This window comes from Chrysoperla carnea, chromosome 3 (genome assembly GCF_905475395.1).
Source record: "Chrysoperla carnea chromosome 3, inChrCarn1.1, whole genome shotgun sequence".
NCBI lineage: Eukaryota > Metazoa > Arthropoda > Insecta > Neuroptera > Chrysopidae > Chrysoperla > Chrysoperla carnea.
This window is the reverse complement of record NC_058339.1, coordinates 670,120-696,534: the sequence shown is the minus strand read 5'-3', so window position 1 is coordinate 696,534 and position 26,415 is coordinate 670,120. Positions and strand designations below refer to the sequence as shown.

Sequence of the window (26,415 nt, the reverse complement as noted above, 5' to 3'; positions counted from 1 at the left end):
GTCTTTTAAGTTCTGAAGTACTATATGAGCTACATTATATATTATATGTAAAATTTTATTTTGTTTGTGGAAGGTCCTTTGTATAATAAAAGCTCTTGAATGATTTGCTCAAAGGCTTTTATATCGATTGAAATTGCAAATCAAGTAATCTTTCTTCAAAAATTAAGTACTCATTGAACAAATGTAAATTGCAAATCTCCGCAATCTGGTAGCGTGAGTATCAGAGCTAGTGGTTCAAATCAAAATACATAGATCCAACTATTTTATTTCATATTTGTATAACCTGTATAAGAGAAATATATATCAAGGTATATTAAATTTATATATGTCCGATTTTACTCAACAATTAAAATTTACAAAATTTAAAAACCCCCGAGAAATTTTAGAGAAAGTACGGAACCCAAAACTCTCATTTGAAACGTATCTGAGAACACTTTCCATTAAATTACCCTTTTCCTTAGACACTTCTCCAAACTGAACCGATTTTGAGGTTCATCACCTATTTTTAGTTGTTCCGGGTACGGAACCGTAAATTCGAACTTGAAACATAGCTAAGAACACTAACCATTCAAAAATCCAAATCGGTTCATCCGTTTAGACGCTACGATGCCATAGACAGACACATAGACAAGCAGACAGGCAGACAGACACACATAGCGGCCAAACTTATAACACCCCTTTTTTGGTTCGGGAGTTAAAAACGAAAACAGATGTCAAGTATATAGCGAGTATGTCAAGTATATAGCCAGGACGTAAAAAGTGAGTTTGAGTTCGTAAATGAGCAATATACGACTATTGGATCTTTGGTCCGTAAGACCCATCTTGTAAATCGTTAGTGTAGAACACAAGTTTAAATCAACAAAATGGTCTTTATAAAAAAATAAACAACGTTTGAAACATTTTTTCGTAAACATCATTGTCTACACGTGAGGGTGCAAAATAGGAGAAACTTTGGTGTCATCTCATCATTTTCTCCATAACTATAAAATATAGGCAGTATGTACAAATTTCCAGGTAGCTTTAACTAGTGGTTTTGCAAAAGATTCTCGAAAAACGAAAAAAAATTCTATTCAATATTTTCGAAAATTTACGAAAACCAAAACAAATGACGGCCTTTCGGTTACCTAATTGTGTTGTATTTTTAAACTTTTCCAATTTATTAAAACTAATGCAAGCGCTGACATTCAAAACTTTCTATACAGGGTATTTCAACAATTAACTCAGTCAATTGTTTATTTCCCCTTGTTTGGAGTCTATTAGATTAAATTAGAAATGATATAAAACGCGTGTTAGTCCGCTTGCTAATGTTGTTTTCTAATGGGAAAATGCGATCAAATTAAGATATCGAAGTCTGGTTTAGATATTCGATCAAGTATGTAGCCAACTCTAATACTCTTGTTTTTTATTAGTGATTGAATTGTATGTAACCTGCCTGTCATATTATTTCTTTATTTTCGCTTATACTATGCGTCTTATACTATTTGTTAGTTTGTATATACAAACATGTTCGAGTCCTGGCTTCTATTCTAAACTACACACAAATTTGGTTTCTTAAAAAAATAGAAACTTTCATACAAATGATATAAGACGTGAAAAGGTTACATATAATTGAGTCACTTACATAGAATAGAAGTGGCGTAATTTGTTATGCTCTAACCCGGATATCTGAAAAATAAAGATTCGAGTCTAGGCTAAAAGGGCATGCTTCTACAAATTATGGCTTTAATGGACAAATTATCCATTTTAAGCACCCATTTTTTACTAGTTTCAGTATGATGTTTGCAAAGATGCCATTATTAGCCTCCTATCATTAAAATTTAGTCGGTTTTCGATTTTATGTAAACATAAAACATGTGTTTCAATAATAATAATATTTGATCCGTTTCGGTAATAATAAAATTTCGTAGCGCAGGAGCTGTGTAAGCTAAGCGAATTCCCTCAGATATTGAAAAAAAAAAAAAACATTTTTCTTAAAATCGAATATTTAATTTTTCAAGAATTTTTATTTCGGAAACTAAACGTCTGAAGAAAAAATGACAAAAGTACTTTTTTGCTTAAAACTGATCAAATTTACAAATATATTTTTTATTTTGAAAAAGCTGTAAAAAATGTAATTTTGTCTGAACGAGATATCCGCACAATCGTCAGTTGCAGAATTATTTCGAACATAAACTATATTTCATATAAATTTGAGTGTATTTGAAGGTATTCTTAATCCCAATTTGTTTTTCTGTATATGTTTAACATAATTGATACCAGATGCTGCAATCAGCAAACAGAGCATTGTTCATTACACATGGTTAGCTAGTGTGTTTAATTAGGTATACCTACTATTGTCAGTCTAGATTTAGAACATACAATTGAATAATGAGTCTAATATATTTTAACTAGCTCGACTCGTTTGGAATTCCGCTCCCGTAGTTACCGTAGTCCGTGGCTACCCTGTACTCGTGACTAAAACCAACAAACAACAAATTTCGTAAAAAAGTGTTGACAAAAGTGCTTAAATTAATATTAAGAGTCTAGAGTCTAGTAGGTGGAGGTTGTCTAGAGTACTAGGAGAGCATCTGTAAAAACTAACATGTTGGCCTTATAATGTTTTGAGTATTATGTGTCTAGAGTATTAGGAGAGCATCTGTAAAACCTAGAATGTTTGCCTAATAAACTTATTTTAATTTATTTATAAATTATTTAAATTCATATAAATTTATGATATTTTTTCGTTCAAATTAATTGTCTAGCGTGTAACCTAAGCGGTACATTTTTATATTGTAAGTATATTTTTCGTCAAACCTAGACATAATATGCTTAAAAATGAGAGGTGAATCAAGAAATTTAATTAAGGAATAAGGACGATAAGGGTGGACAGAAAAAAACTTGCTAGAGTAGTCATAATATATAAGATTTTACTTGGCAAATACTTTTTGTAGTTTTAGTTATAAAACGTCTTTTTATATTCCATATATAGTTTTAAAATTTTTATGTCTATTTAAATTTTAAATGATTATTTTAAATTATTAACTTCTCAGTGGGATAGTTATTGTAATGAGTCCGCTTTTGCAAATTGAAACTTTTGACATATCTCCACGTTGCAAGGCCTTTAGAGTCGAGTAGTTATTATGGTTTTTAAAAGGATGTTCGTGTGTGCACATGTATGTATGTATGTTTGGATTCAATTTTCGCCTCGGGTATCTCGAGAACAAATGATGATATTGACATGGGACCAGTTTCATTTAACGCTGAAATGAAAAAAAAATTGTTTACAAAAAAATAAGGGGGCAAGGAAGGTAAAAAAAAATAAGGGGGTATGGGGTAGAGGCGTCACCCTCTACCAGAATTTTTATGTGCAGCATATTATAATAATAATATTAATATTTATAATAATAATTTTAATAGTAATTAAAATAATACTATAATAACATATGATATTTTTTTATCCTTTCCACTGGGAAGTTAGTCGTTTCCACTTATTATCCTTATTTTTAATGATCATTAAAATTTTTTATTTTCAGGATTTGCCACATAGGTAAGTATTCAAATTCCCCGCATACCTAGCTGATGTATTGGCAAAATGTTTTTATCATGTTTGTTAACATTCTGACAAAAAATCAGCCACGTACCTGTTCGTGGCAAAAAAATTTTGCTGACATGTTTGGCTTTCCACTCAGATTTACGGTCCCCGGTTACCTGGCTTATGTTTTGGCAAACTGTTTTCAGCAGCTCTGTTAACATTCTGACAAAAAATCAGCCACGTACCTGTTCGTTAAAAAAAATTTTGTTTTTCATGTTTGGCTCTTCACCTAGCTTTAAGTTCCCCGGTTGCCTAGCTGATGTTCCAGCATTTGTTAGAGTAACCTTAAATCTTTATTTTCCGCAAGAGAAAACTCACGTACCTGTTCGATAGTAGAACTTGCATGTTCTTCTTTATCCATCATGTAGTTACAATTATTGTTACTTTTGGAGCCGGTATCAGCCAAGGAAACAACTGTAACCGAACAGCTACACTGACTTGGCTGATACCGACTAAAAAAATAACAATAATTGTAACTACATTATATTATCGTTATTTTTTTACTCTTTAGTGCATATTAATTTGTTTAGGAATAGTTTTTTTTTAAGTCATTTTTTTTACTTTGTGATTTTTAGTGAATCCGAAGTACACTAACTAATTTTGTCACTAAAACAAGTGAAAAAAACAATTGAAAACAAATACCCCCTAAAGACAGTGTTGATTATCAGTGTTTGCATTATTTTTCATAAGTTTAAAATACTATTTACATCAATAGAGAAGCTAATTTTATGATATGAATTCCGACTATGTATTAATACAATGAAACTCTTTATGTAAATAAGAATTGTAACAGTTAAGAAACAGATTTACCGAGGAGTTCAACCTTTCGCCTGTTGAATAAACCGTACAGTCATCTGGATCCGAATCCGAAAGAGACCAACAGACCTACTAAGTTCATCCAAACATTGTATTTAAGTGCAGGTGCCAAGGACCTAGGTTATCATAGCGACTTTAAATAAACACGATTAAAAATAAATAAATAAAATAATTGTAGCACTAGATCCTTAATTGACAGTGCGTGCAGCGCGATTTTTGGTCTGTAGCAAATCGTGGTTATCTAACAAAACGCAATTGTACTTGGATCTATTTTTACTTATCATTATTCTTACATATTACAACTCAAGCGTATTTTATAGCGTGGGGTGCGCTATTAGAGCTATTAGGGAACCAAAGAGCGTGCTATAAGGGTATCTGATCTTACGCGAAGCGTTATTGAATAGCATTTGGCGGGCTTTTTCTCCGTTATTTCATTGTTGGATTAATCAATATTTATTATTAATTATTCTTGGTTAGTAAATAGGGTGAAATGTAATGGAAGGGGACGCGAAGCGCGCTATTTTACGAACCAATGAGAATTATTATGTGGCACAAAAAAACACGTTATTTAGATATCTTGTAAAACGCGAATTGTTATTGAAGGTAGCGGTGCGCCTTTTCGCCTATAGGAAAAACCCGATTTGTGACCGTCATACTTGGATAATATAACGCGAAGTGTTATTGAAAAGCTGGCTTTGCATTATTAACATTTTTGAATCTATCAATAAAAGATAGAGATAAGGAGCGCAGGAAACGCGCCATATTACGAACCATTGAGCATTATTTTATGACGCAAAAACGCGCTATTTAGGTACCTGAGCATTGAAGGGCGTGGTGCGCCTTTTCGCCTGTAGAATGTATTCGATTTGTGATCATCATGCTCGGAAAATATAACGCGAAGCGTCTTTGAAAAGTGCGTTCTGCGCGCTTTTTCTGCATTATTTTCATGGTTGAATATATCAATATTTATCATTATTCTAGAATCTTTCTAATATTCTTGGATAATAAATAAAGAGAAGCGTTATTTTAGAATTGTCTTTTTTATAACATAAAATTTATTTTTTTTTTAACGGTTAATTAATGTTTGTTAATCTCTCTCTCTCGTTGTCTGAACTGTATATTTTAGTCGTTATTTTTTAGTTATCAACTTCAGCGTCATATCTTAAATACAAATGTTAAAAATTATTTGATTGAATAAAATTAACTTTTTAAATTTTTAAACACAACACAAAAACCATAATTATAAGGTGAAGTTGAGTAATATCTAAAATATTTTTGTGGAAGAATAGACGAAGAAACAAAAGAATAAAGTTCGAAAAATTTGAGCAGTAAGTCGGATTTGAATGCGGTTTTCGGCATTCGATTCGTTATAGCGTCAGGAAATTTTGTGACCAAATTTTATTTTTAATAAATTAAAAATATGCAATAAGCAAAATTAATATGCATTTTATAATTGCATTTTGACCGTAATTGATCGCAAATATTAAATTCAAAAATCGGTTAACAGTGATGAAAATGATTTCAAACTTGTTACAAGTGGGTTTTTGGGTAAACGGTTTCTCGTCGTCTAGTGGAATTTTCGGGAAATTTGTGATATAATCAGTCCAAACTCGTTTCTCGGAGTTTTTGGGGTCGCTGAACACGAATATCGTGATAAAATTCACCCCCATTGCATCGTAGAGTTTTTAATAAATTTGTTATACAATCTGATGCCCAGGGTAAACGGTATCAACTCAACTAACTCGTCATTAAAACAATACGAAGAACCGTTCAAGATAACAAAAATGAAATAGATAAAAACAATCCAATATGATACAAATGATAATAAATTAAAAAAAATAATTGTTACTGATGCTGGATTCGACGAGCGACCCTAAAAACCTACTTGTAACAAGTTTGAAATCATTTTCATCACTCTTAACCGAACTGTCAATTTAATATTAAGGGTCACTTTAAAATGCTAATTGGAAATTTTTAATTTTTATAAATCAAATTAGGTCACAAAGTTTCTTGACGCTCTAAAGAATCGAATGCCGAAAACCGCATTCAAATCCGATTTAGTGCTCAAAATTTCGAATTTTGATCATTTTTAGTGGTTCGTTTCTTCGTCTAATAAGAAATATGCATGAATAGCAATCAAATAAAACTAATAAATCTTCAAATCAAAGATATAAAGAATAATATAAACATAACAAATAGATAAGTACTCATATAAATGAGTCTTATATCGAAGCATATTGTACAATCTAGTATATTATTTAATGTATAAGAATTTCGACAAAATATCCAAAACTGACAATTTATAATTAATCTTCTAACATTTTTTAAGTGATGTTCTAAGAGTATATAAAAAAAAAGACATCAAATTCTTTTTTTTTTTTAATGAGCAGAAAAATGTTTGTTGAAATTATCCTAGAACTAAAGAAGCGTAGGATGATTCAACAGTTTTCAGGTTATGGAAATTTTGTCTACGTAATCTTTGTAATTCAATTTTTTCTTTTTATAAAATTGAGCCTTTTTCAAGATATTGTGCCCACAAGTTAATAAAATTATTATTGCCGCTTAATTGTAAACGGTACAAACTTTGGAATAGAATGAGATCACCTAAGAAATATTTACATAACAATATGAAAAAATTCACATTTTATGCATAATCTACGCTTCTGTGGAGCCAACTGCGTCGCTTTTATGGTGTGAATGTATGCATTTCCTGAATAAATTATTTTTGTCTTTATTTTGAAGAATAACTTTTCATTTTATTCAAAATTGACCTCTTTAAGGATGTATGAGCACGGTAATGGGGATACAAAATATCGAAAATTGTTTAATTATTCAGCTTTCGATATTTGGTAAACTAAGACAGATATCGAAAAATCTTAATCTTATTTTCCGTTTACATTCATAAAGATATACTAAAATTGAAAATAAGATAAAAATAATTTCAACCCCAAATCTACCCTGATCGTACATTCAAAAATGTCGTTTTTTTAAGATGTCTGCATAAGTGCAAGGTATTTTATATCAATTTTCAATGATATTTTTCTTAAAATTTGCATGGATACCTATGCTGAAATTTTAACCACATATTGCGATACGATTTTTAAATTCGACTTGAAGTTCCATGAAATTTATGGTAAAAGTAAAAAACTAGAACCCACCTTCCTGTCCTCTGAAAATCGAAATGAAAGTCTTATGCGAATTCATTGAAAAAGGTAATAAAAGCGCGAGTGAAGCGACGAGTAAGAGCTTGTAAATAATATGTTCATTGAACTAATATGAACTTTTCCCATCCTTAGTAAATAAATAACTTTATTTATTATTATTATTATTATTATTATTATTATTAAAAAAAGTAATTTATTAAGTAATAGGTAAGGTAAGGTAAAGTAAGTATTATTAATGGATAGCATCGACCGGGTATGTTATATTATTTTTGAATTTAATAAAATAGATAACTGTCATGAAATCAATAAATTTAAAATGATAAATGAATTCATACCATAACCATAATATACCAACCATATCTAGCTAGGTATTCAATTTAATTTTTAATTCTTAATACCTACAACGCTACAACCAACTATTTAGGTACCTACATAACTACATACCTACTACTAATACTACTAATTAATGATTTAATTATGAAAATTTAATTCCTATTATGGTAATATAACTATTATATAAATTTGTTCATATCAAAAATCTGTCACCTCCATATATATGCTGAACATTTTCACTCCAACTTACTAAATATATTTCACAAATTATGAATACCTAATGCACAAAACAAATATTATTGCTTAATTTTTTAAACCAATTTCAAAAACATTCATTTAAAAATGAAAACTAATTTAACATTAAACAAGTGAAAATAAACAATTGACTGAGTTACTTGTTGAAATAAAATGTATAGAAAGTGTTGATTACACTATCACATTGCCAGTGTCACACATACATAACTGATGTTCCCATATAATACATGCTATTTAATTTGCGACCGTTTACGAAAAAATGTTTCAAACAAAAGTTGTTTAATTGTTTATAAAAAAACATTTTTTACTTTTAAACTTTTGTTCTATCTCTAACGGTTTACAAGCTGGGTCCTTCGGACCCAACACCCCATTGACCTATGTTGCTCATTAACGAACTCGATCTCGCTTTATACGTTTTGAGTACGCTATAAAAATTTCAGCTTGATATCTTCTTTCTTTCGTGAGTTATTGTGTTCTTAGACGGACAGAGGGACAAACAGACAACCGGAAATGACTAATTAACGCTTTGATAATGATAACAAAATTCTCAAATTGACTAAATGGCTCGAAAATTAACTTGATTGCAAATTTCACTCGTTTGAATTGAAAAAGTAGTTCAGTGGGGATAATTGAAATTGGAGGTATGCTGGCACTTTCCCCTTGCCCGACACCTGTGAAAATAGTCGCACCAAGTATATTCTGCCCATGATCGAAATATTCTTCGATTTTGCACAGGTAAAAGTATAGGTATCAAATAATCAGTTTTAAATTTTTGGTATAAAATTTAATGAGTAGTATATTAGTATAATATTAGCGTTTTTTTAGTGCTACAACACAAAAGTAAAAAATAAAATAAATAATTAAAAAAAGTAAAAACCCGACTACGTTAAATAAAATCTTAAAAGAAAGAAACAAGACCAGTAACCGAACATAGTTACTCGAGTAAATAAAACTCGGCTATGATTACTTGTAAAATTTTAAGATTGTAAGTTTTTTTGACAATCTACAACTTTTGTTGGAATGTTTTTAATTGTTTTCAAGATAAGTTCGAGTTTTGATAGTATGCGCAAAAAATTTGGATGTACACTTACATGTACCTATTCCTATAAAAATTAATATGCCTGTTTATAAGTTTTTCTAGGAAATAGACAAATTCTATTTAAAAACTAAATAAATAAGTACCTACTAAAAAGGTAGCTTTTTCAAACATTAAATAAGTGACAAATACTTAATAATATATGTTTTCAATGTTGTAAATATAAATTTTTTGTTATATTTATTGTATACTAAATGGTAGGTAGTCTGTAATAAAAAGATAAAAAACACAAATAGTCTAACCGTAATTCAATTAAAATACAAATATAACTTATTTAATCCATCAACTTATAGCTTAAACGCTATCAAATCTAAAATAATAAGCCTTTTTTATTTTAAACCAAATATTATACTTCTTTCTGGGTGGTTAGTTCTTATAATCTTATATGCGTTGTGTTCTCAATTCATTTTATTATTTTGATTGGGGGTCCAGTGTTACTATTCTTATTATTATTTTTACTTTGTTTGTTAATTGACTTTTTTTGATATGTCGTTACTTTAAAATCTTTGGGCACGCATGCATATATGAAGGGTTAAAAAATTGAAACGAAACACGATAAGAGTCGTACCAAAATTTCAATAGGGAATGTCTATGATTATGTACCAATAACCCCTCGTTAATTAGAAATATTTACACCAAAATTCATACAACCAGATTAATAGTTTCCATTAACAACTGATAAATGAACATACGAAATCGAATTTTTAATATCAAAACTTTAAATAATTCTAGCATGAAATATATCAGATAGTGAAAAGAAAAACATAGCTCAGTAAGAGTCCTCTCAAACAGTAAGAGCTAGAAAAAAAAGATAGTCAGTCATTGGGACTGTCGACGGAAGTGAAAACTTAAAACTTTACTCTGTTTGATTTTATTTTAATTTTTTTTAGCTTTTTAATTAATTATAGTATGTATACATAATTAAAATTTCATAATTTGTAAATTGAAATTGTGTTTATAAAATCGAAATTGTGTTTATAAAATTGAAATTGTGTTTATAAAATCACCTAATTAGTCCATTTTTTGTTGTCTGTCCGTCTGTCTGCCAACACGATAACTCAAAAACAGGGTACTCAGGACATAAAAAGTGAGGTAAAGTTTGTAAATGAGCAACATAGTCAATTGGGCCTTGACCTATGGGTCCGTGGGACCCATCTTGTAAACCGTTAGAACAAAAGTTTAAATGTAAAAATCTTCCTTATCAAAAAATAAACATTTTTTGTTTGAAACATTTTTTCGTAAACATTACTGTTTACCCGTCAGGGCGCAAATTAGGCGTAAATTGTATAGTATGTATTATATGGAAACATCAGTTATGTATGTGTGACATGTATGTATGTGTAATGTGATAGAGTAATCAACAGTGTCTATGCATGGTATTTCAACAACGTTGTTTGAAATATCGTAAATCATCTGAATCATCAATTGCATTCAAGAAAAGTTTAAATCCCACTTCGAAAATGTACGATACCGAATAAGACGATAATACAAATAACGATAGTAATTTATCTGAGTATTTTATTATTAGGCGTTTCGCGAGCAGTGTGTACATAGCAAGTGTTGGCAGTTTAGAATTGTTGTTCATTGTACAATCGCGTATCTTCGAATTTGACTTAGGTACTTATTTTCGCCCGGAGTGTTTTACTACGAAATTCGGCTGACTAGCAGTCCATGTAGTAGAAATTTTGTTTTTTTTTTTGCAATTTCTATGCGGGCAGGCGTGCAGTACTCACCCCATTATTAATGCCATCCTGTATAAATATATATATTCTTTTAATTCGTGAATCAATAAATAACAAAATATTTATTAAAATAAAAAAAAAATTAAAAGGATGAACGTTATCTGTGATGTTGATCAGAAAGGCATATTAACTTCTGAATAAATGTTGTGTTTAGTCTGTGAGATTCATGTGACCCATGTGTTGTTGGTGGCACTGGCACCAACTGAAAGATTTACCTCAAAAGACAAACACCAGTCCTCTTTAAATGTAACTAGGTATATTTTTACTTTTTTATGTTTATTTTATGCTTTTTAAACAGAAATGCATTTCGAAAAATAAACGAACACCAATTAAAATTTTTTGGGAAGATATTTTATTTCCGAACCAAAAATAAATGCTGCTCTGGTTAAAACAAATCAGCAAAGAGGATACCTACCTTATAAATATTACAAGTGGCCTTAGTAGTATTAGTTATTGTCTGACGTTTTTGTTCAAGAATGTAGTTTGTGTAGTTTTTCAGAGCCATTATTCGTTGATTTCCGTGAAAATATTTTTAGCGTAAAGGCTATTTGTGGCGACCGATGCTTTTCACTCATTTTCGAACACTGTGGAAAATCAATGGGATATGTTTCTTTCATACAAATCGTAATAAAATATACAAATAGCAATTCTTGGTGATTTTTTTCATTTAGTTTTCTTTTAAACATAATTGTTATATATTATATTACCATTTTTTTTTCAAAACTATAGGCTTTTTGAAAAATTTCTTCTAATATATTATATATATATAATATATATAATATATATAATATATATAATATATATAATATATATAAGATATATAATATGTATAATATATATAATATATATATTTGCTTTCCTTCGAATACGAGTTCCCATTGGATACGTTGCTTACTGGATTCAAGAACCTTAAAAAAAAATTTTTTAATGTTTCAAAAAAACACCCTGAAATTGTTAAAAAAATACCCATAAAATAAACAGAATTTTGTTATATTCAGTGATGGATTTAGGCCTAGGCCCGTGAGGCCCGGGCCTAGGGCGGCAGAATTTGAAGGGCGGCAAAATTACAATTGGCCAAGCGTAAAAGTGCATATGAAAAACTTTATGAAAATTTCAATTTCTTTGATAATTTATCTGAAATAGACACGAATGAATTAAAAAATCTTGCCAATAAACTAATCAGTAAGTATCCTGATTTGGAAGAGACGTTAGGCAATGAATGCATTCATTTACATTGTCAACTCAAAGGCAAATATGGAAGATGTACGCTCTGCACAAAAAATATGCAATGTATTGCATTCACGGAATCTTCGAGATGTTTATTCGAATGTGGACATTGCTCTCCGTATTTTTTTGAGTATTCCGGCTACAAATTGTTCAGGAGAAAGATCTTTTTCTACTCTTAAAAGGGTAAAAACCTATTTACGCGCAAGCATGGGCCAAAATAGACTTAATGCACTTGCATTACTGTCTATTGAAGCCCAACTAGTCCAAGAAATTAATTACGACGATATATTTGACGTTTTTGTACAGACCAAAGCCAGGAAAAAGAAATTTTCAAATTGATTAATATTAAAAGAAGTAGGAATTATTTATTTGTCTTGTTTATCAGTAATATTTTATTATATTTCAATAAATTAAGTTACTTTAAAATAAAAAACTGGATCAAAATTAATGAAATTCATTCTATCAAAAAGGGCGGCGCATCGAACGGGGCCTAGGGCGGTAGCAAGCCTAAATCCGTCACTGGTTATATTATGAGGATAATTTTAGATATTGTCGCCATATTCATGTAGGTATAATACTTCAGACTTCATAGAATTTTTCCTGCATTAAATTACATCAGTTATTTTTTTATATAAATAGGTTCAGTATCACGCATTGAATGTAAATGCATAAAATCCTTACAAAAACAGGCGGGGGAAGTGCCTCCATTTTAAGGAAAACCGTTTTAAGCTATATCTCCATAACCGCGCACTTTAGACCAAAAATGATAATAATCTTTATTGTAGATAATTAAATTTCCTGTCTTTTTTGTAAAATATTTTTTTTTGTATCACTAACCGTTTATGACTTATATGACTACTAGCGGCCCCGACGGACGTTGTCCCGTAAAAACGTAACTCCAATTCATGAATACCTATACTACGTTTAGCCTGTCCGCTAAACCCATCCCGCTAAACCCCAATTTAACTCCTATTTATTGGAGTGGCCTGACCTTCGACCTTTGGCCTGACCTTTGATAGTAGAGCTCGCTGCGCTCGCATATGGCTCTGATAAATGCCTATTGACAATACCTGAATACTATTAAAAATACATAGTACACATAGTATACATAATGTGATATGATTTATATGCGCTCCCACCATTTAATGAAATTTCATTTTTTTGGTACGGAGCCCTCAAAAACAGTTGTACTGGACCAAATTGTAAATCTAAACCATTCTCCAATCCCCTTGAACTCACACAAAAAATTTCATCGAAATCGGTCCAGCCGTCTAGGAGGAGTTCAGTCACATACAGACACACACAAGAAATATATATATTAAGATGACTATTTACTTATTGAATATTTGACCCATATGTCTTCTAATATTTGTTTAAACAATAAAATGCAAATAAATTAGCTTTTACATCTACAAATTTTCTAAAATTTTTACTTTAACTTTTCAAATTAATAATGTTAAAGATATTACGCGTTCAATATTGAATTACAGCTACAGATAATTGAGAATTTTTTTTTCTTGCACTAATTTACAGGAGTTATTTTGTTCTAAAAATATGTTTATTATCACGTAATGAATGTAAATACACAAAATCTTTACAAATTTGAAGTGGGGAAAGTGCCGCCATCTTCAGAAAAATCGTTATGGTCTAGAACCCTGTAGCCCTTAACTTTAAGCCAAAAATGGTAAAAACCTTTTTTTTTAGATAATTAAATTTACTATCTTTTCAGTAAATTTTTTTTAATCTTAAAAAAATTTGAAGGGGTTTGGGCTGCTTTTGCAGGTAAGAAGGCGAATTATTTATTACTAATTATGTTACTAACATTAACATTTTATATTTATTGGATTTTTATCATTACACTATGTATACATCTTTTTTATTAATCTTGCAACCGGCGGTTGCAACATTAAACGTGTTATAACTTCATAAATATTAATTTTAGAGTAATAGTTTTAGCAAATTTTTAGATTTAAAAGTTAAGTTATTATCATTTTATTGATTAAACAAATATTAGAAGAGGTATCGATCAAGTAAATCGTCATAGTCGTATAAATCATAAACGGTTAGTGATACAAAAAAGGTAGGTAATTTAATTATCTACAATAAAGGTTTTTTTATCATTTTTAGTCTAAAGTGCACGGTTATGGAGCTAATGCCTAAAACGGTTTTCCTTAAAATGGAGGCACTTCCTCGTCGTTTTTTGTAAAGATTTTGTGCATTTACATTCAGTACGTGATACTGAACCTATTTTAATAAATAACTCGTGTAATTTAATGCACTATGGACAAGAGTAACTATCTTCTATTACTTGCATTATAATGGTTTGTTGTTTTATAGAATATTAACTAGAATTACAATGAGAATTTTAAATATTACCTTTCAAACCATCTAAAGTGAGTATAGTAGCTGCTACAGTAGAATTGTTATGAATTTAGTGGCTGTTAAAAAATGTTCTCACTTCATTGCTCTGGCAGCGACATTCACGGTCATTCTAGCTGGTAGAATCTGTCAGCTAGAAGTGAAAAATATGACCCGTAGTATTGGAAATACACAGCAATTTACATATTTAGTCCATACATTTACAACTGATGTGAAAACAGAGTCTAATACGAGAGCAAAATTTAAAACAAACAAAAAAAAGCAAAATTTAAAACAAAAAAATTTTTTTTTTAATATTAAAAGACAGCGTTAAGCATTTAAAAAGTGGATCGTTGGTTGGTTGCAGTTTAAATTGGTTCTTATCAAAAAATCATCTCTAAGTTTAACAAGCACTGGTTGTGTGATTTACTGTTTACTGACTGTATTGTGGTATCTGCAATACATTATTGCATGTAATACAAGACGTTTTTTAAGAAGCGATGTGTCTACGACTGATAAAACACAATTTATTTCAGATATCTAATACAGGACGACATACAACTAAATCATCACACACTTAACATTTGGATTTTATTTTTTACCTCTAATAGACCATAACAAGAATTCAAATATAGCATTGCGTAGTAATTGGTTCTTGGTACGCTTACAATAATCGTCAAGTATTTTAAACTGTAAATTATCAAAAGTCCTTCATTAGATTCATCGAATTACAATTACAAAGTACGAAAGCCAGAAAGGGTTATGCCTATAAGGAATTATTGTTCATAATTATTTTATCTCATAAAAATGTTTTCAAAAAATAATTTTTAAGGGCAAATTTTACTTAATACAATGGAATATTCCTTGTTTCTGCTGGCAGATATTTTGTGGCCAGTATATTTTAACATTTCATCATATTCCTATTTATCTACGCTACATCAACACCTCTGAATTGTGAAAATTTGCATAAGTCGCTTATTTGTAGAGTATGCCTCATTTGAGTCAACCACGTTGTCCTAAGGTCCAAAATCATGTTTGATATAAACAAAAAATGGTAAAATATCTTTCCAATAATCACGATACAGCGATTAATATTATTTTTATATGTATAATAACGTTAAAAAATAATTTCAAACACAAATCAACCGTTGTGTGGTGATATGGGCCAGTACCCCCAGTTTGAAAGAAAAAACATGTTAGGTTTTTACTGCACTATTAGCGACTATGAAAATTTTGTTGCTAACGTTAGACTATTTAAACTTAGGTTGCGGGTTCGAATCCAGGCAGCGGCAGTGTGAAAAATTTATAATTAATGGGAGTGCACCCACATCAAAAATGTAATTGTAAATATGTTTGTAATGGAATAAATAAAGATTAACAAATAATGATGTGGGTGGTCTCTGTGATTAGACATGCGTCACAAAAACGGAGGTTAAACCCACATTCTTATTATTATTATAAAACTAATACAAAATTGTTTATTTGGCTCCAAATTCCAAATTTCATAGAAAAACTTGATTTTTTTGGCTATAAAAATATTAGTAGTAGAAGTGAATATTGAACGTTTAATTAACCCCGTCAAAGCTGATAAAAATCTTCATTTTCTGACATTAAATATTTTTTTTAGTTTTCTTTGATCTCTGAGAGTTTATTTTTAAATATTTGTTCCTCAACTTCCGTTTCCGATCTTCTATAAATCGTTTGTGGCCATCGTGTGTTCTCCGTTATGATAAAGAATAGAGCTTTAGAATAAAAAAAACCTATGAAATACACCAAAAGTGCTACCTTTTGTTACTACTTGTATGTTTTAAACTCCCCTTTCCGCGCTCAAGAAAAAAGTTTTTCATTTTGAAAATGTATTGTTTATAATAAAGATTTTCGATGGACAAAAATATAATGTAATATGCAATAAATTAATAAATTTTGTTATACTCAGTTATTTTCTGCTATAGTGGACCCATAAACTATAATTAGACGCATTAATTATATTTGAAAAAATACCTTAAGGAGGATCCCTCACCAGTAATAGAAAAAAATAAATTAGTAGAAAATGATCCAAATTTTTAGTATGTTGTAGTTAACGATACATATTATTAAATAAAAAAAAATTTGGGTATCTTATCGATCAATTAAGAGAGTAATTAATTAATTAAAAATACACTAATAACATAGCATGATATGAGGATGATTATGTTATTAGTGTATTTTTAATTAATTAATTACTCTCTTAATTGATCGATAAGATACCCAAATTTTTTTTATTTAATAATATGTATCGTTAACTACAACATACTAAAAATTTGGATCATTTTCTACTAATTTATTTTTTTCTATTACTGGTGAGGGATCCTCCTTAAATAAAAATTTGTATTTTTTGTAAAATAAAAGTAAACAAATTATATACAAGTAACATGATAGGATAATTATGCCTTCGCAAGAACATACCGTATTAATTATCTCTACAATAATTTTTTTTTCGTTATGGTTAGTTACTTGCACTAGTAAGGAAAATCAAATTAAAAACGTGAGTTTTCATGTTAAGACTAGTCATTTGTGTCCAGAGCTAGATCAGCCAAACTCTCAATCTTATAAATAAACATGAATCGTCTTCTATTTAGCGTGTTTAGAATTGTGTGTCTATAATATCATATTTATGCCTTTACAGTAGATAGCTCAGCTTATGAGATTTATATTAATTTTTCTATCAATTATCAGGATGCAGGAATGTGAAAAGATTAATTTTAAAAATTTAGGTTTCTGACAATAAGTCTGTGACCACTCACGTCTTGAGAGAGAAAATTCATATCTGTATCCTCACTATTCAGCTACATTAATGAAAGATGGCCAAGAAAAATTTCGACAAAAAAAACTTCTATGTGCCATCCAAAATTTGGAATTTCATTTGGTATGTTATAATTTTTACCGGATGCGTTATTAAGCCTATGTTGTAAATTTTATGAATTAGTAAAAAATTGACTTGAAACTTTTAATTAAAAAACTGTGTTTTCTATCAAAATTAGTTGTTACATACATTTTGGGACACCCTTTATAATACAATATTGTAGCTAGATTATACTTTCTCTTCCAAAAAGAAAACACCACTCCAAGTCGTGCTAAATCAACCCGAACCAACTCAACTCCACTTGGTTGTATTTCATGATTTTTGATAGTTTGTAGTAGCCGATCGTGACTTAAATTATATTGTGGGATTGTGGCTTAATCATATATAAATATTAACAACTTTACGAAAGGTTTTTTTAAGAAAAATTAATGGATTAAAGATAGGTCGAAAGATAAGGGATGGTAACGACAGATCGATATTTTCGATATATCGATATAATTTCGATATTAGTTAAGAAATATCGCTGATGAGAAATGTTAAAGAATTAATGAAAACAGAGACTGGTATCAAAACTCTGACTACTAGTGTAGGCCTATGTGTATTGTGTCGTTTATTAAGTGCACAAGTCGGAGACTTTTTGCGTACTACAAACACTTTATCTTCGCAGATTGGTAGATTTATAATGGCTTGAAAGTGCTCCATTTTTAACAAGCTCTTATTAGCTTCATACATATGTTAGTATATTGATATGTTAGTATGTAACTGAAGCTTTGAACATTATTTTGACCCCCTTCAAAACGTCGGATTAACTCGAATTTGCCTATAAAAATATACAATAATTCAAATTTAGCACCCCACGTATTTTTACGATAAAATGATTTTTTTGAAGTTAAAGAAATTATTATCTACGTTTTTTTTAGTTCAGCTAGTTACAAAAGCGTGTTTTTTAGTTTTTTGAAACTATTATTTATTTTATCATGATCATTATTCAAAATGTAATATATAAAAATCTCGTGTCACGGTGTTTGAACTCCTCCGAAACGACTAGACTGATTTTAATACAATTTTTTTTGCAGGTTTTCGGTAGGTACGAAAATAGGTCGTAAAGTATTTTTCCACGCTCCTATCCTTACTCTTAGGTGGTCAAAAAGGAGATGATAGTTTTTGTATGGAAATCTCATGTAAATAATATTATAAACAAATATAGATGTAGTAATAATATTATATTATAAACAAATATAGATGTAGATAAAAGTATGCTATAATGTATGTATATGTCAATGTTACTAAGGTTTTTTTAACTTTATGTGGTTTATAATATTTACAAAAGAGAATTGTAATTATTATTCTCACAAGCAGTATGTTAGGAATTTTTCTTTGCAAATCAAAATTCTGAAGTAATGTTTATAATGCTATATGTATAAAATTCAAATCAGTCAGTGTACAGATACTTTATATAAACTGTATTAGTAAATAAATAATAAAGTTTATGGTTAGCGAGTGGGCTAAATAGAGGGTGGGCGAGCGGGTGTGCTAAGCGGGCTGGTGAAACATAGTGTATCTATAAATGAATGGTAGTTGCAGGTTATTTCAGATTAATATTCGCTGAACAAAAGTTTTAATCAAATAAATTGTAGGTGAAACGAAGTTCACGGGGTCTTCTAATATTTTATAAATATCGATATTTCTATTTCGATACATCGAAAATCGTTATATCGTCATTGAAGAAAATCTTTGGCTAACGCGAAGAAAAATATATTTTAAGGTTGATTTTTGATGGTAATAGTAGCAGGGGCTCCCTGCTTATACAAGCAATTATTCTGATATTCGTCAATCAAACGGATGACATTTTGACAAGACAAGCAGCGAATCAGTCAGTCAGAGTTAGTGAGTGAGTTTGTCTGCATAAATATATTGTTTAACTCATTAATCAACCAAATTTCCGGTCAACAACAACAACAACAACATGAGAGTAGTATAAGTATAAGATTTAAGCCAACATAAATGCATGCATATAATAAGTGAGTTGAGTATAATTATCTAAATATATTATTTAAGTCATAACATGATGTAAACATTGAATAAACAATTCATCAAATCATGTAATAATATTATAAATTAGTATCTTAACTTATATTACAAAGTGGTCTTAATTCATTCGTACTGGTGCGTGCGGTGGCCCAAGAAAAAAATAATGCAGAAAGAAAAGCGTAAGGAAAAACATTACGGTATAATAAATTCTGATAAAAGTTACACTCTATGATAAAATAACAGATAAATGTGTAACTGTGTAAAAAGTCGTACACTGAAAAAAAATTAAAATTATGACAACCTTATTCCGAAGTTGGCTGTTTCATACTAGAACTTATTTAAATAAGTTAAATTACTTTCAAAGAATTGCCTAACGATTGGAACAAGTACAGCTAAATATTTGTATTTACAATAGAATGGGATTTAATTTAAAATATGAATTTATTGATACAAAATTACTGAAGTTAAATAAACAAAATCATTACTTCTATGAAAGAGATTGATTTTAATTTAAAGTCATGCATTTTATTGATGAAAAGTAAAATTGTACTTAGTTGGAATATATATTGATGTAAATAAAGCGAATATACAAATTAAAATAACAAATGTTTACGTTTGCTTTAAATATAGAATTAGGTTAGTACGAAAACATATCTATCATGTCTAGTCCACATGTGATTGGGGCAACTTCATGAAGATTGTTGTAACCAGCTAACAGAGAGTTTGAAATAAACATATTGATCATATTTATAATATTATCTATATTTTTTGGTATTTACGTAAGAAGCATCGAAAGCGCAGTTGGTTAAGCTGTAGATTCAGAACATTAAAAACAATAGTAATCCATACGTTACTGCTTCAAATCCGATTAGAAAAAATCTATTTATTTAATAAACCTATAAGCAGTTCGAGTCTCCGGCTATTTGCAGCTAAATAACTAAAAGATTACATAGTAATACATTATCATGAACCACATTGTTGTATAATATAAAATTAAAAATAAAAATAATGATAATTTGTAGCTACACATATACATATACATACTATAACTATACTATAAGTTATACATAATTATAGTATAGATAAAGACCATTTAACCAATTAATTTATTTGTTTTTACTAACTGACTTCAATAAATATTTAAATGATAACCAGTTAATTATCTTTTAATTAAATCTTATAAGGAACAAATCAAATAAATAAATAAATACACTTACTATACTGATACTGAATGAAGAATGTGCTTTAAACACAACACAGAACGCACTTGTGTTCTACTTACTTCTTACAAATGTGAATTTCATCACTATTTGATTAATTCTTTTTTAATTTTTTTTTAAATTTATTTTAATTATTTTATTGGTAGCAATTACATAATAGCATAATAAAACAAGCGTTTTGTTATTGATATTCATGTTTTAAAGCAATGATGGATTCAGGATATGCGTTTTACAGGCCGAATCAATCAATAACTTTATTATTATAGTTCTACCAAACGAAAGTGGCACTGAGCAAGAGAGAGTGTAGATATGAGTGCACATATCTACACTCTATATATCTCTTGGTCCATACCACTTTGTTTTGATAGAACTTTAAGTAAACTATTCAATTTGAGATTCTACTCATTGATCAATCACAGCCCAAGTTATTTAATTACTGATGAATATTTCTATTTTATTTAACCTGACCGAGTTATTTCAAAATTTATCTTTTTCTGTGTATCTTCCTTTTCTATATTTTTGTAATTTTTGGATTAATAAAATATCATATCAGGCCCGTGAGCACAGGGGGGTTTGAGGGTCAACCCCCCATTGAATGAACGCATTTCCACTAGCTAATTAGCTGTTGAAGCTGTTTCGATATTTTTTGACATTTATTGGTTTTTGGTCCCGAGATTGTTGACGATGGATATTCGTCGCTTTTTGTGCGAAAAAACTACGCATTGAAATTATTGAAAACGAAAATATGAATATAAGGATGCTCCTATCAAAATCGTAAGAAAAATCTGCGATTCATATGGAATTACGGAAGCCAAGGCTCGCGTCAACACAGACTCAACACTCGAATGTACAGACTGATTCAGTTGAAGATTATTTCCGGATTACAATCTACATACCGTACATCGATTTGTTTCTGACACATTAAGAGGATAGATATTTTAATCATCGCAATATTTTATCAAATATTGCTGGTCTCTTTCCCAACAAATTGAAAAATTTGGATGAAGACTCTTATGTTCAACGTTTCGAACAACGTTTTGAAGATACTCTTCAATTTTACATAATGATTCTCGTGACATCTGGGTCGACAAAGGTCAACTTTAGAAACACATTGCCGAACAGGCCGTTAAAAATTCACTGAAAGCACTGGAAATTTGCAATGAAGATGTGTTTCCAGTTTTTAATGTTACAACAACGACGAAGATTTGATAAACCGTTTAGCCTCGCTCAAAATACATCGTAGCGTAGAAGTCGATCCGCACAGAGTTTTGGAAAAGGTTTTTTTTTGTACTTCGCAGAGGAACTTATTGATACAAAGTGAATGAATATCACATTTTGGCAAAATAAAATGTTATCTTCCTCGAAAAAAGAGTTTATTTTTATTGACTTTATGACCTAACATGATGAACAAAAGTTTGAATTACCACCCCTCCTGCCCCCACTTTTCTTTTGCTGAAAATATGATGTAGGTGATAGGTCTCTGTAATAGACCTTAAGAGGACTTTGACCTACATGATATTACATGATAATAATTTTGGGATTACACTTTGTATAAAAATATATGAATTATTTCAAATTAAGTGTATTAAATTTGTATAATGCCTCCAATTAAAATTCATAAAAATATTTCAAAAACAAATAATAAATACACTTATACATTTAACTTGTACTTTGCTCTGTGTCTAATTATTGTTTGCTCTTTGTCTTTAGTCTTATTTTTGTCTATCAACAAAAGCCAACTCTGTCTTGTATACTTGGTAGGTATTGTTTTTGCTTTTGCTCTTATACAGGGAATTCAAGCAAAGCACGTCCTTAAGGCGTCTTAAAAAGGGTAAGCCACATTTACCTATACAATTTCATAGTAGCTGAATCAATATTTTTATTGGATCCATTTAAAACGAACTCTTTTATTTGGTGGGAGATTATTTTATATAATAAGAATTATCACATAAGAATAAAATATAATATGTATTTATAAACCAACAAAATAATTAGTAACTTTTAATTTGTTTTGAAATAAAATAAAATATAATTTTTTTAATTTGTTTGTACAATAAATGCAAAAACAAATTATATGTCTACACAAATTACTTATTATTTATACTTATATGCAAATTTTCAACTCCCTGTCTTTTAGAGTTTTGGAGAAAATGCACACCAAAGTTTTGTTCTAATTTGTGCTCTCACCGGTAAACAGTAATGTTTCAAGCAAAAGTTATTTATTTTTTTATAAATAAAAATTTTTAAATATTTAGTTCTATTTCTAACGCGTTACAAGGTAGGTCCTACGGGATGGGTTTACGTCTTGGGTATGCTGTAAAAGTTGAATTTGTTATCTCTTTTTTTATGAGTTATCTTGTTTACAAAAAAACCGATAGACGGATGGACAACCAGAAATGAATTCTTTATTTAGGTGATTTTATGAACACATATACCAAAATTTTGTTCGTATAATCAATATTTCTAAGCGTTACAATCTTGGGACTAAACTTAGTACACCTTGATATTTATTTATGTATACAGGATATAAATATCATATAATAGATGTTTATACTTATTCAATTAAAAGATTAAAAAAAAAATATTTTTGACTATATTTTAATGTATTTTTTAATTGAATTTAATGGGTATCAAATTAAATATTTATTTAAATTTTGACTAATAAAATAACCATTATAATATAATTACTTTAAACTAAAAATTGTTGTAATCACCATCATTCGAATCATAATTTTTAAAATGTGAACCATCATAGATCCGATATTTCGCAACTAGTAGCGAATATGGCCAGATCAATGAATTTTTGATTAAGCAATTTTTAAAAATATTGCTATTAAATTGATCGATACATATTTCACATCTTATGTTTTGCTAAATAGTTAGCTTGTGTTAAATTGTTCCGTTTAACCAAATAGTTAGCTTATGTTAAATGGTTCCATTTTGCTAATACAACCTAAATATTCCAGATGTTATGTTTTACAACATCAAATTGTAAATGACCATATCAAATTTTGTTTTATTTATTATTTATTTATTTACCATGATATTTATAATCATTTTAATTACTGGCTGGTTATTTTTTAAATAATTGACACTTTTACTATTTATTAACTTCCCAGTGGGATAGTTATTGTAATGGGTCCGATTTTGTCAATTGAAAATTTTGACATATCTCCACGTTTCAAGGCCTTTAGAGCCGAATAATATGGTTTTTAAAAGGATATCCATGTGTGCACATGTATGTATGTATGTTTATATGTATGTATGTATGTATGTATGTTCGGATTCAATTTATATCTTTATCGGCCTCGCGTATCTCGAGAACAAATGATGATATTGACATGGGACCAGTTTCATTTAACGCATAATTATGTTACTTAGACCTGATTAGATTTTGAGCAAAATTGGTCAAGCCGTTTTTTGTACCGAATGAAAAATTGTATAATTGTCATTATTATCACTAAGGCAAAGCCCCCGCTGGGGGATCAAAAAAATATTAAAAACGATATAAAATAATAAAAGTAAAATAATAATAATAATAATAGGGGATCTGCAATAGTTTAATTTTAATAAAAAAAAAAAAAAAAAAAAACATGATAACGTCAAATAATACTATAAAAAATATTAAAACATATGATATTTTTTTATCCTTTCCACTGGGAAGTTAGTCGTGTGGACCTCTCTGGTCGCACCTAGACCGCTTTTTTTTATTTTAATTTAATGACGTTTAGCGTTGAACTTAATGACGTTTAGCGTTATGCGTTCGAACCAAAAAATTGTAAATATCTTTTTAAATTATTTTAAAAGCTTAAATAAATAATCATCAGTAAATTCTACCTTGGTAGATAAAATTTGAAATCGTTATATTTTAACCGAATGGACAAGTAACTCAATATCACGCCAACCGATTTCGGTGTCAACCAAGTTAATGTAGCAAACTGTTCTGTCACAGTTGTTTCTTTGGCTGACACCGACTCCAAAAATAACAATAATTGTAACTACATTATATTATCGTAATTTTTTTACTTTTTAGTACATATTAATTTGTTTTAGAATAGTTTTTTTGAATTTTAGTTTTTTTTTTGTTAAAAGTTATTTTGTATATCCAGGAGTGTAATGTTTACCCTGGCAGCTTAGGCAACGTAATACTCTACTTATAAATTCGAAGGATAACTAATTACAAAGAATATGTAAATTCTTATATTTGTATTATAATCAAATATAAACCGAACACATTAATAATCGTAAAAAAAAAATATCTCAGAACTTAAAACTATAAAAAGAAAATATATTGAACATTTTCGAATACGATGACTAAGACTTAACAAGATATGATGACTTTCTAAATAGTTTTTAACCTAGTCAAATTTTATTTCAAAGCAATATCATTGCTATTGCATTGATTATCATATGCACGTGCATTCACCAAACTAAATTAACAAATAAATAAGGAAAGTTTTTAAATCTGTAAGTTTTAAAAGTACCTACATAAGTTCAAAAGTACAGTACAACCTGGGTAAGTTTAAATTCAAGGGAAATGTTCAAATATTTTATATATAATTTTTTTTTTTTTTTATATATTTTTAACTTTCAAAAGTTAGTATTGTAAAAGTCTAAAACATTCGGTGTTCTAAATTTAATGTTTGCTCATGTTGGATTTGGGCCAAATTTTTTGCGGCTTTCGAAAAAATGTTTCAGCCAAAAGTTGTTAGTATTTTTATGGCACACATTTGGGTACTTATATAACAGTTTTCGAATAGTGTGTTTTATGTCTTACAGCACTTTTCCAGAGAGGGAAAGAGCAAATTGTTCGAAAATAGTAAAGACAAAAATGTTTTAAAACAAAAACAAAAATTAGAATTGGTGTAGTTTCAAAGGAATGCTTTCAACCTTAAATAAATTTTATGTGGTGTATTGTTGTCAAGAAAATTCCACACTCTGTAAAAAGATCAAATTTTTTTAAGATCTTTGGGGTAGATATACATAAGTTTATTAATTTACAGACCTTATTGGGGTTGCCCTGTATTACACAAAGTTCTTATGAATAAAAGAAGTATTATTTGATAGCTACGTTTAATATGAATTAATTTACGATCTGCCACATAATAATAAAACAATACATTTTGAATGGAACAAAAGACTTCAATTTAGTAAGCGTTGCGTTTATATTTCAAAGTCCTTTTTTATTTCAACTTTTTACTGTCTTTATAAGTATAGGGGAAAGTTACACTTGTAATACGAGCGAGTAAATCTGGGTATATTTTAAAAAAAACATTAATTTAATTTTAAATGTAATAAAGACAAATAAATATTTACTAACGGAAATATTAAAATTTCCATTTTATTAATTATAATGGGATCATTTGTTACCGTGTATTATATATATTTACAGGAAAAGTTCATCCTCCAGTAAGTGTTGACTCTTAATAGGTAAGGTCAACTGTTATTGGTATTTTCAGTAAAAGTTTATTAAACCAGAAAATTGCTGAAACTTAATCATATTTAAAGTGCTTAAATTTGATAAAGTTTATTTTTTCATTTTTGCATTTTTGAAATCTTCATACTCTGAAACGTAAAACACCAAAATTGGAGAGATTTTAAAAAATGGGAATAATAGTTAAAATGCAATAGCAAAATGATGCACCATACCAGTTTGGACTAAAATCAAGCAAAAATATTTTAAGTCTAGGCGAGTCAGATAAATTTTTTTTGCGTCAGAAATTGCGTCAGAAAAGTGTCTTTTGTCTTTTTTTTATATAA

At 29.1% G+C, this 26,415-nt stretch overlaps 1 protein-coding gene across 2 annotated transcripts in view; it reads right to left on the bottom strand.

Annotated features, from left to right (window-relative positions):
- The window catches only part of LOC123294915 (integrin alpha-PS2), a 259,591-nt gene that overhangs the window by 48,414 nt on the left and 184,762 nt on the right, over positions 1-26,415 (bottom strand). The gene's annotated exons all lie outside the window — the stretch shown is intronic.